We start from the raw sequence: 11,337 nt of genomic DNA, 5'->3' as shown, positions 1-11,337 counted from the left end.
TCTGAAAATCAACAAGAAAAAAACCTGCAATCCATAAACAAAAATAAACAGAGGCACATCAAAACCTCTCCAGCAGAGAAAACCAAACAAAATGACAATTAGAAGATGTGATGCTCAAAATAATACTTATTAGGGAAATGCAAATTAAAGCAATAAAGACATATCACTTTATTCCTATTAGAAAGCTGTCTAATGCCAACTGTTGGGTAAATGTAAATCCTCATTCTCTGCTGTGGAAAGTTATACTGGTGAGACCTTGATGGAAAACAGTCTTGAATTACCTAACTAAATATAAAATATTTATAACTTGCTCCTGATCACACATCCTGGCAAGATTTTCACAAAGATAGTTTAGAGGACATGTAAACAGATGCTCAGTGAAGGATGTTTATGGAGATGGGGAGAATAAATGGGTAGAATGTGGTGGCAGTTCTTCATGAACTACCAGGAGGCAATTGGAAGCAACACATTGGAGGTAAATCTAGGAATATAAACAATTTTAGAAATGTACTGATTCCTTTTTTAAAAATTTTTAAAAAAAGATTTTATTTATTTTATTTGACAGGCAGAGATTACAAGCAGGCAGAGAGGCAGGCAGAGAGGGGGGGCGGGGGAAGCAGGCTCCCTGCTGAGCAGAGCGTCCGATGTGGGGTTCGATCCCAGGACCCTGGGATCATGACTTGAGCGGAACCAGAGGCTTTAACCCACTGAGCCACCCAGGTGCCCCCTGATTACTTAAAAAGAAAAAAAAAAACTAAATTATGTCACATAATCCTGTTTCAGCATCTTCAGTGTCTAAGGACAAAATGATCATTTGAAAAGAAAGCTCAAGATAATAAACACAATTAAGCACATTAATATTGTTGCCTATGTTGAGTGGGGGTGTAGAATAAAGGATAGAAGGATGAGAACGAACAAGCAAGCACACATAAAAAATGAACAGCAAATAGAAAAGAAAAGGTTCTACATTTCAAATGCTGAGTATCTTGCAAATTGAGAACGAGGTATTACATAGGATAAGAAATGTTTATCATTTGGGTTAACATTTGGAGACTAATTATAATCATCCATATAAATTGTCTAAGATAGAGAAATAAAAATACATTGTGATAATATATGACCATTGCAATTGTCAGGGGTAAACCAGTTTGATTCGGGAGTAATTTGCAAAAGCATGGATTTCAACGTGCTTCTGTGAGTCAGTATGTACTGTCACGAGACAACTCAAACTTATCTCTGCATTGTGAAGTAGTCTCTTGTTATTTTTTCTTTTTTTTAAGATTTTTTTATTTGACAGACAAATCACAGGTAGGCAGAGAGGCAGGCAGAGAGAGAGGAAGGGAAGCAGGTTCCCTGCTGAGCAGAGAGCCCGATGCGGGGCTCGATCCCAGGATGCTGGGATCATGACCTGAGCTGAAGGCAGAGGCTTTAACCCACTGAGCCACCCAGGTGCCCTTTGTTATTTTTTTCGTATTTAAAGTTAATACTTTGATGTGCCCACTCTCAGATTTAACTCCTTCTTTTTCCCACTGTTATCTGCCTGTTCTGGACATTTCTGATATTTTGGGTCATCTGTTCTAATAGAAAACAGATCCTTATTCTTGGTGTTACGAATGACAGGTATATGCAATTGAAATGTGAAAAATAATGTGAAATGTGAAAAATAATTGTGACTTTGAAAGCTTACTACATGGTTGTAAAGTGCAGAGAACACCTATAGCATTTACTAACAATTCCATTAACAAAGGCAGGAAGAAATGATGTAGAACCTCCAAGATACACCTATGCAGGCTGTCAGGATAAAAGAGATTTTTGTGTGTTAATGTGTGTGTGTGTGTGTTTCTGTGTGTCTGTGTCTGTGTGTTTGTATGTCTCTTAATGATCCATTACTCCAGGAAATAGAGTGTTAAATTAAGTCTGACATGTTGTACCAACTGCATTTAGAAAAATGTGAATTGAATGGACATCAAGAAACCAGAGAGGGTCTAGTGGGATTGATTCATGTTTCATGTGGTCAGTGCCTCTGAGACCAGTAGACTTGAGGAAAAATTGCCAATTCTGAGGAAAAAGTATGACTTCCTTGTGTAGGAGGTCTAGGAAAAAAAAATGAATGAATGTAAGTGGCAATGGTTCAGAATTGCCATTCGGGTAACTGCTCACGGAGTGACTATTTCACAGGATATTGCTGGTCAATTTTGTGTCATAGAAGAAAAAGTAAGCAACACTTTCAAGAGGAACCAACCAAAGCTTAACATTTAACAGAATATATTTTATATCAAAGTAAAAATACGGGATTCACCATGAGGAATAAGAGAATAGAGGTATTAGTAACACACAATGAAACCTTTAAATTTGGGGAACAAGAAAACTTACTGGTGTCACAGAACATTTTTAATTGTTCTGAAAACAGAATAGATTCTATACTTAAAATACCACAGACAATGTAGAAATTTAACTTGAAATACAAACTCTGCAATTATCACTTCATGTCTTGAATGGCTTATTTCAATTTTTAATAACACATTAATAATCTGCTTTTCTCTAACTTGTCATATACTCCTTTCCTATAAGCAATGCTAGTGAGAAAACTCATACTCATTCATATCTTCCTATAAAAGCACTTTCTTACTTGTGTCTTGTTCAACATTAACTGCAACATACAGACTTTAACTGGAATTAAGGAGGGTACCTGTTGTGATGATCTGGGTATTATATGGAAGTGATGAATCCCTAAATTCTACTCTGAAACCAATATTGCACTCTATGTTAACTAATTGGAATTTAAATAAAAACTTGAAAAAAGAGAAAATAATAATAATTAATACATGGCAGTTACTATGATTCAACAATAAAAATGAAAAATAAGAAGTAAATAAACATACAGACTTTAACTTAGTATCAGAATTCTGGAATGAAGATTATACTTACCTGATATGTCTCTCTTCGATATCAGTTACTTTTTTTTTTTAAAGGTTATATTTATTTATTTGACAATATCACAAGTAGGCAGAGAGGCAGGCAGAGAGAGAGGAGGAAGCAGGCTCCCTACTGAGCAGAGAGCCCGATGCAGGGCTCGATCACAGGACCCTGGGATCACGACCTGAGCTGAAGGCAGAGGTTTTAACCCCTGAGCCCACCCAGGCACCCCGATATCATTTCCTTTTAATCTTCATTTCAATCAATATGTTTCTTATCCTATATCTAACTAATAGTCTCTAGATATTTGTACATTATCATTAAATATCTTTTTCCATATTTCTCTCTTCCACAAATAAGTGGATCTATAACACCACTAATAGTAAATAATAATATATATTAATATTACATAAAAATATATATGTATACTATGTACGATATATATTTGTCATTATATTTCATGATATATATTTTTTCCTTTCAATTATTCTGATCAGAAGTGGAGGTACTTTACCCACTGCTATTATTTTTTATTACAACAACTCTAACAACAGTGGAAAACTTTGGAAAGAGAAGTAACTTTTGAGTTAATGTAATCCATTCTTGCAAGTGTATTTCTTAAAGATACTTGCTAAACATATTTGTGAACATGACAATCTTAATGTCATGGAAAAAACATTACTCAACATCAAGATAAAACAAAGTAGGAAGTAGAACACTCAGCAATAACCAAAGGTGACATCATTATTTAGCAAGTAGTTCTTACTTAGAAACATTTTCTTTCTTTCAAAGGAAAGCAGATGCTTCTGCTATAGAATTAAACAGATTTTTGAGTCTTTAATCTCACCTAATTTTTAGTACTAACATTCATATTCTCTTTAAATGTCTTGTAAAATATCTAGCACTTTTAAGTCTTGTTTCTTCCAGGAGCACAAATTTAAAAAAGAGTAAAATAGAATAAATTAATTCCTCAGAAACAGCACACATAAATCCAGTAAAAAGCTACACTGCAAAATTAATATATTAAAAATTAAAGTAGTGCAACTAAAAATAACTGAATATTAACTTCCTTCACATCAACAAGGAGATAGTGAAAAGGAAAATCTCAGATATGAAGTCTTAGAACACAAATGTTGGGATTTTTCCTTATAAAAAATTGCCTAGAATTTAATGTAAGTCCTCAAAAACATTTTGATCAAGATATTAATTTTCAGGGGCACGTGGGTGGTTCAGTTTAAGGGTCAGACTCTTTATTTCAGCTCAGGCCATGATGTCAGGGTCTTGAGATTGACCAGCACCTGGAGCTCTACACTCAGCCCAGAGTCTGCTTGAGATTCTCTCTCCCTCTGCTTTCTGCTCCTGCCTTTTGTGTGTTCTCTCTCTCATTCAAATAAATAAATAAATAAATAAATAAATAAATAAATAAATAAATAAAATCTTAAAAAAAGAAATTAATTTTCAGAAAGTTTAATCCCTTGCTTCAAACCTTACTGCTTCTTGCCCTTCCTTCTCTCTGGGTTTTTCTCAGCCTCTCACCTTGCTTCAGCTGCCACCTGGTTCCTGATGGTCCCCATGTTTATGCCTTTAGCCTAGGTCTCTATTCTGAGTCTAGAACCTCACAATGGACACTTTCACTTGGCTCAAACCCACAAATCCCAGACTGGAACTGGTCCCACCCCCAGGTCAGCCTGCCCACCCACCAGAGTTCCCTGTCCTGGTGAAAGTTGTCCAAGTTATTCCTGATCCCTCCCCTTTGCTCATCTCCATATCCAACAAAAGACCAAGCTATGATCATTGTATCCTTCAAGGATCTCATAAACTTGTCTACTCTTCTCTATTTCCACTGATATCAAATCAATTCAAGCCACACTCATCTCTCAACATCCTCCTCTCTGGTCTTCTTGCCTGCTATCCATTCTCTTTACAGCATCCAAGATGACCTCTCTAAACACAAATATCACTCTTCTGCTTTAAAGTCTTTTAAAATACTCGGGGCACCTGAGTGGCAGTTGGTTAAGTGACTCTTGATTTATGCTCAGGTCATAATCTCAGGGTCATGAGATAAAGCTCTGAGTCGGGCTCTGCACTCAGTGGGGAATCTGTTTGAGATTTTCTTTCTTTCTCTCTCTCCTTCTCTCTCTGTCCCCACCCCCCCCCATGCCTAGCCATGCTCTCTCTCTCCCTCAAGTAAATATATAAATCTTAAAAAAAAAAAAAAAGGCTTTGAAAATGCTCTCCCCTCTGCTTAGAATACTTTCTCTTTAATCCCCCATTCCAAACCCCACTACCACTGCTGCTTCCAGTGGAGTTCAGTTCATCATGCAATTCTCAGCTCAGGTACCACCTCTGACAGGAAGCCTTCCTTGATTTCTCTTGGCCAGGATGGATTAGATGTCTGTCTTATAAGCTTCCTTAGCATCTTGTTCTTACTCCTATTGCCCTTGGCATACTATGTTATAAAACTGTGTGTTTGTTTATCTGTCTCCCGGATGAGGCTATTAACTCTATCCCAGGTGTGTCTGTTTGATTTGCCGATGTATCTTCAATCCCCAGACTATACCTCGCATGTTTATGGAGTGAATAAATCAATATATCAAGGAAAAGATGGGTCTGAGTGGAACACTGTAAGGTGAGCCTTACAGCCTTAGAATGTCTCAGGATGGCACCTTTGAGGAGAGGATTGGGCCCCAGCCCCAGTGCCAAGAACCCAGGTGTCCTCAGGTAGCTACCTTGTCAGCTTGGCCCAAGAAGGAATTTGCTGACCTGTTCAGAAACGGTCCCATAATTCACTCCTATCTAGCTAATGATAAGCTGAAAATTTATAGATGAATTTAAAAAGAAGATGTAAAGATAAGAAATCACCGTATCATACAAGTGCTCTCCTTTAAGGAATAAAAATTTCAGCCAAAGGTGGGTCACCAGGCTTCCTTGTGGAGACTACACTGAGCAGGAGCAAACAGCACTGGCCTCTCTCTGTGAACGCGGACTCACTCGGTAATGGTTACATTACAGCAATGGCTTGGAAACATCATGACGCTCTTCTTCTATTCTTTGCGACTGCAATTAGGTAAAATTAAATTAGCCCAATGTGTCTCTGCTAAGTAAACAGATCACAAATCTCTCACTGAAGGCAGGTGATAATTTCCAAGATCACTGCAGATAAGAATTGCAAATTGAGTTGATTTTTTTCCCTTCCTGTTTATAAAAGACTGTGTGCGCTGCAGAAAATGACTGAAATATAGTGAGAAACGGAAAAATATTGGCTCTACAGGCCGCCACCTAGAAGACTCTGAACATTTTGGTACACTTCCCATCTTTCTTCTTGCAAGTCACCTTTTATGCAGTTGGGGTTATAGCACATACAGCTACAGACTCTGCTTCTCCCCCCCAACCCGGTCACTTAACATTATATTTACAACATTTCACATGCCGATAACACTTTTTAATATCATTATCGTAACAGCTGCCTCAATTTACCATAGTTTTTTAACCACTCCCCTCTGTCTGGGCACTAAAGTTGTAAGAATTTCCTTTAGAAAGATCTATTGACTCTGCTAACTTCCGGTGTCTTCAGAGACTACAAACCAATTTTTTTTAATTGCTTAAATAAAAACAGAATTAAAGAAGTAGAACCTGGTCCCCACCTCTACCCTGCCTCAGTCAAGTACCCTGTGCATTACCAGGCACAACCGTTATGCATTTTGGAAGTTCTAGATGATTCCTAGGCTAGCTTCTCCCTGGGAGTGTGGATTTAAAGTAATTGCTTCGGTTGATGGAACAGCTGTATGAAGATTAATGCTTGGTTGGAGCATTGAGATGCTTAAACACAGCCCCCTCCCCTTGGGTTGAGCGTGAGCAAGTGACATTGTTATATGGTGCCCTGCGGCCATATTCTACCAGCAACTACGCCAGGTCCCCAGGGCAGTGGGGGGCAGGGGCAGTCCAGAAGATGGTAGCACAGGAAGTGGGGGACCTCTCCCTCCGCCCCTCCAGCTCACAGGCATCTTGGGAAGCAGCTCCGTGAAGGATTTAGTTCCTCCATCTCCAAAATAATGAGGGTCTTACATAAAGTTGTTGATCTTTTCAAAATTCTGGGTAGATAGCCACTCTGTCCTCACCACCTAGCCATCTCCCTTTTCTAGAAGCGTTTCAGGGAGGGGTTGGGTACTACCCACTAAGTAATGTCTTTTTTTTTTTTTTTTTTTCTGACTGGACTGGTAAATAACAAAAGAAATGTGGTTGAGACTGCTTTCTGAAAAAAATGTTATTCTTTCAAATGATAACCTAAGAACCAAAAGAATATATGAAACAATGCTGACTTTCTCAAGTTCCATTTTAAATTAAAAAAAAATCCCTCATTTTGAAAAGAGCATATGCTCTTTTAAAGAAGACTTGAAAGATAAATATATATATATATGACAAAGGGAAACAAAAATAACCTATAGCCTCACAGACTAAAAACATCAACTATGACATGTGGGTAGAGGTGTTTGTGGGTTTTTATCTACAGATGTGTTCTTCCCCATAACCGAGATCATACTGCATTTAAAAATTATATTTTCTTACTTATCATAAGAGTTTCTAATCCCATTTAAAATTCCTCATGAGCATTCTGAATGGGTAGACTCCCATTTCTTTTTCTTTTTAAAGATTTTATTTATTAATTTGACAGAGAGAGACACAATGAGAGAGAAAACACACACAGAGGTGATGGGAGAGGAAGAAGCAGGCTTCCCACTGAGCTGGGAGCCCCATGCAGAGCTGAATTCCAGGACTCTGGGATCATGACCTGAGCCAAAGGCAGACGCTTAACTAGTATCTTCAGACACCCTAGACTCCCTTTTTTAAAAAAATGCTCTGAAATACTTGGTCACTTCGTAAAATGAATGTGATACCTGTATTCTCTCTGCACCAGTCTTGTTTGTTGGTTTGTTTTGCCTATTTCCTAGTCCTTCCTCTGAATCCTAAATCTCTGTCTTGAGCCCTAGCTTCTTTCCCCGGTTCCAGACCCACTTTTCTGAGCTTTCCACTTGGATACCCCACTGGTCTTTAAATGCAACAAGTCAAAGCCAAGCTCATCACCTTCCTCTCTCACTGTGTCTTCCTCCTGACTCAGCGTTGTCTGTTCCAGTGCCTCCATCTCCCCACTCACTGGGATGTCAGAATCACCTCCCTCAACAACTCCCTCTGGCTCCTCTCCACATCCTATTCCATACAGTCGTTCAGACTCCCCTTCCAGAATGTCTCTTCAACACATCCCTCCCATCAAAGGTTGCCAAAATTAGCAAACAAACAAACAAACAAACAAAAAAAACACCCTGTCACCCTGTTTAGATAAATGTATACTTTTTTATTTTTAGCGTAAGTATATCCCATTCCATCTTTGGGAAATACTTCAGTCAAAAATTCCCTATTAATATGAGATCCAAGTTTAACTGGCTGTGCTATATCTGACCTGGCAACCCTATTTCTATCTCCATTTCGACTGCCCATACCTTACCACCTCTCATCTCTACTACATGCCAGAGTCACTGACTGCCCTCCCTCCCTGCTCTGTGTCTAGTTCATTAATTTTTACAAAGCACAGCTCTAATGGTGTCACTTTACCCATCATCTTCAGTGATTCCCCACAGCCTAGTTCCTCATGCTGACATTTAGAAATGAGCTCTGAGCTGCCTCTCTGGCCCCAGGCTCCACTGTTGCCCCTTGGGGCTCTCAACTCTAACTCAAGTACTGGTCCTGGGCTTACACAACACACTCTCCCTGCCAGGCCTCAGCTCACACTATTCTTTCCATCTAGAATGCCCTACCTCAGATGTCCAAATCCTAACTCCACCTTCACAGAGCCACCATCCTAGGCTAGGTCCTCCTCCTCTGGAATACAAATCTAACTAAGCAAAGATGAAAGGGTCTTCCAAATTAGGAACCACGAGAAGGGGGTGTTCATATCAAAAAAAAAAAAAAAAAAAAGATTTCACCTGTAAATGAGCATTTACAACTTTACATGTACATGTGAGAAGAATCTACATGTAAGTCCTAGTTCGATAGTGACAGGACGGCAGATCATACGTTAATTCAGAGTGTGTGATGAGCCACGACCTGCCTATCAATCTTCCCCAAGACTGCTTCCCTTCACTGGGCAGACTCTGGCTCATCCGTAAGTTGAGAAGAGTTTCCACTAGTTGAGAGCCACACTTAGATCTGTTCCATAATGACGCAGCGAATTCAGTAGAATAAAGCTTCCGTCTTTGCTCCGGCCTCCGGCTTGTCCACGAGCTGCCAGAAGCTATTCCCTTCCCTCACCGACCCCAGCCAGAAGCTTCTCCCTCCCCTAATATCTCTGGGCTGCAGCTCGTCCCCACATCTCCCTTCACCACCATACAGAGGCTCTCACCGTGGCTCATCTGAATCTTCCAGCTAGCCTCCACGCCTGTGCGTTTGTGGGACCCACATCTTCGTGTCGTTCGTGTTGGAAATGTTCTCTGAACTCCTCATCCCCACAAGAGAAAGTCCAGACCCCCTATTCTGGCACTAGCAGCCCTTCACTGCTCAGTCTCTCTTTGCCTTTCAGCTCAATTCCATTCCATTCTGCAAAGAGCCCCTGGTGCCTTCCATATGCTGGGCTAAGCTAGAGATAGGAAATCAAAGGATCTCAGATCACAAGGAGGGACAGAGGAGCAAACATGCAATTGGCACAGTGTAATGGGGTGAGGAGAAGTGCAGGAGACCCTGAGATTTCATCGGTTAGTGGGGGCATTTCTGCAGGGAGTTTGTGCAGAGCCTGGGTTATGGGCAAGTCTCCAGCTCCGGGCCCATGGCCCTTTCCACTCCTCAGTGCAGTCTGGCCAGAAAGATTCTACCTCGCCCAAGGAAATGGAAACAACAACAACAAAAACAACAACAAAACAGAAAGAAAGGACACAAGATGATCCAGGGTTTAAATACAAATTAAGTATTAAAATATAAAACCCACAGAAGTTACTATAGGGACACTAAATCACAGGAAAACAAGATCATCTCAACCCTGCATATCTGAGATGGAAATGTAGGGAGACAGACCACACTCAAGCAGACAGAGCCCGGAAGAAATTCCACGACTCCTCTACTTTGGTCAAGTGTCACAGAACCAAGATAATGACTTACTTGCAGGTGCGTGGGCATCTCCACCACTTGGGGAGGGGTAAAATGGGTACCTATGCCTTTTTATCCTGACAGCTATGACAAACTGGGAGAAAATGCCTTTACAAATATAATGAATAAAATGAACATGCTAAAGGCTTGAATTTACTTCAAAGAACTGCCAGACTGAATTTGAGAAGACATGTGTGATTTCTAAGAGAATTCCAAAAGGAGATTGAGAAAATGTCCTCTCAGTTGTAAGGCAGAGAACATCAGAGGAAAAGGAGATCAGAAGAGATGATGCAGGCGTAGTCTCTGCCCTCAGGGGACAGCAAGGCTTTCAGTGCAAAAGTACTGTTGACGTTGGTGGAACCCCGTTTTTAAACGGCAGGCTTTGCGTCAGTCAAGAAAGCAATTTAGTGAGTCATGACGTCAATTTCTTTTTAAATGAAAGAGAATGGAATCTAATAGAAAGCACCAGGTCGCATAGCCTGCGGCAAGAATAAGCACTTGAGTTTGGCCTATGACTGTGTGTGCACATGTGTTTATTCATTCATGAGACAACACACCATTTCCTAGGTGAGTTGAGCTGAGGAAGTTTGACAAACACTCTCCTAGAAAACTTTTTTAGAAAGGGTTCTATTTTTAACATTTATTGAACACAGTTACGACTACATACGCTTTTCCTTATTCTTGTGCTAAAGTTAAGCAGACTATTAGAACTGGGAGGAAAAAACAAATTAGCAGAATGTAAATAAGCGATCTGATAACAAGACAGTATAGACAACTGAATGTGACAGATGAGCTCTGTCTGGGCTTTATTCTAAAGCCTCTGGCTTTGTGATAACTAAGGATTCCCTGGCTATTTATTTTTTCCTTGTTGGAGCACTAGATATAGTATTGTACCTGCTCAAAAATTACTTCTGAGATGACCCTCTAGAACAGGTAACACTTTTTTGTAACACCAGTCTCTTGTGCTTGTAGAAGCTCTTGGAAGGGGAGCTAATCTCTTGTCCACTGATACTCCCAATTCTATGACAGCCACCTCATAAGTAGTAGATGTTCAATAAATTTTGGTTGTATTGAACTGAAATGTATCAAAAGGAAATAGAGATCTAGTTTTAGCAACCACTTGTCACCTGAACTCCCTTTGCATGACCAACTGATTTCAGTAAATTGAGCAAAAGATAGTCTATTTAGGAAGAAGCAACAACAATAGAACTCCAGGGAGCAAATAGCTGGGAACCTTATGCATTTTGGCCCAGAGTTCAAGTTTGGTCAAAGGACTTGTCTCATGTCTTT

This window comes from Mustela erminea, chromosome 17 (assembly GCF_009829155.1).
Source record: "Mustela erminea isolate mMusErm1 chromosome 17, mMusErm1.Pri, whole genome shotgun sequence".
Lineage (NCBI taxonomy): Eukaryota > Metazoa > Chordata > Mammalia > Carnivora > Mustelidae > Mustela > Mustela erminea.
This window is presented reverse-complemented; position numbering follows the sequence as displayed.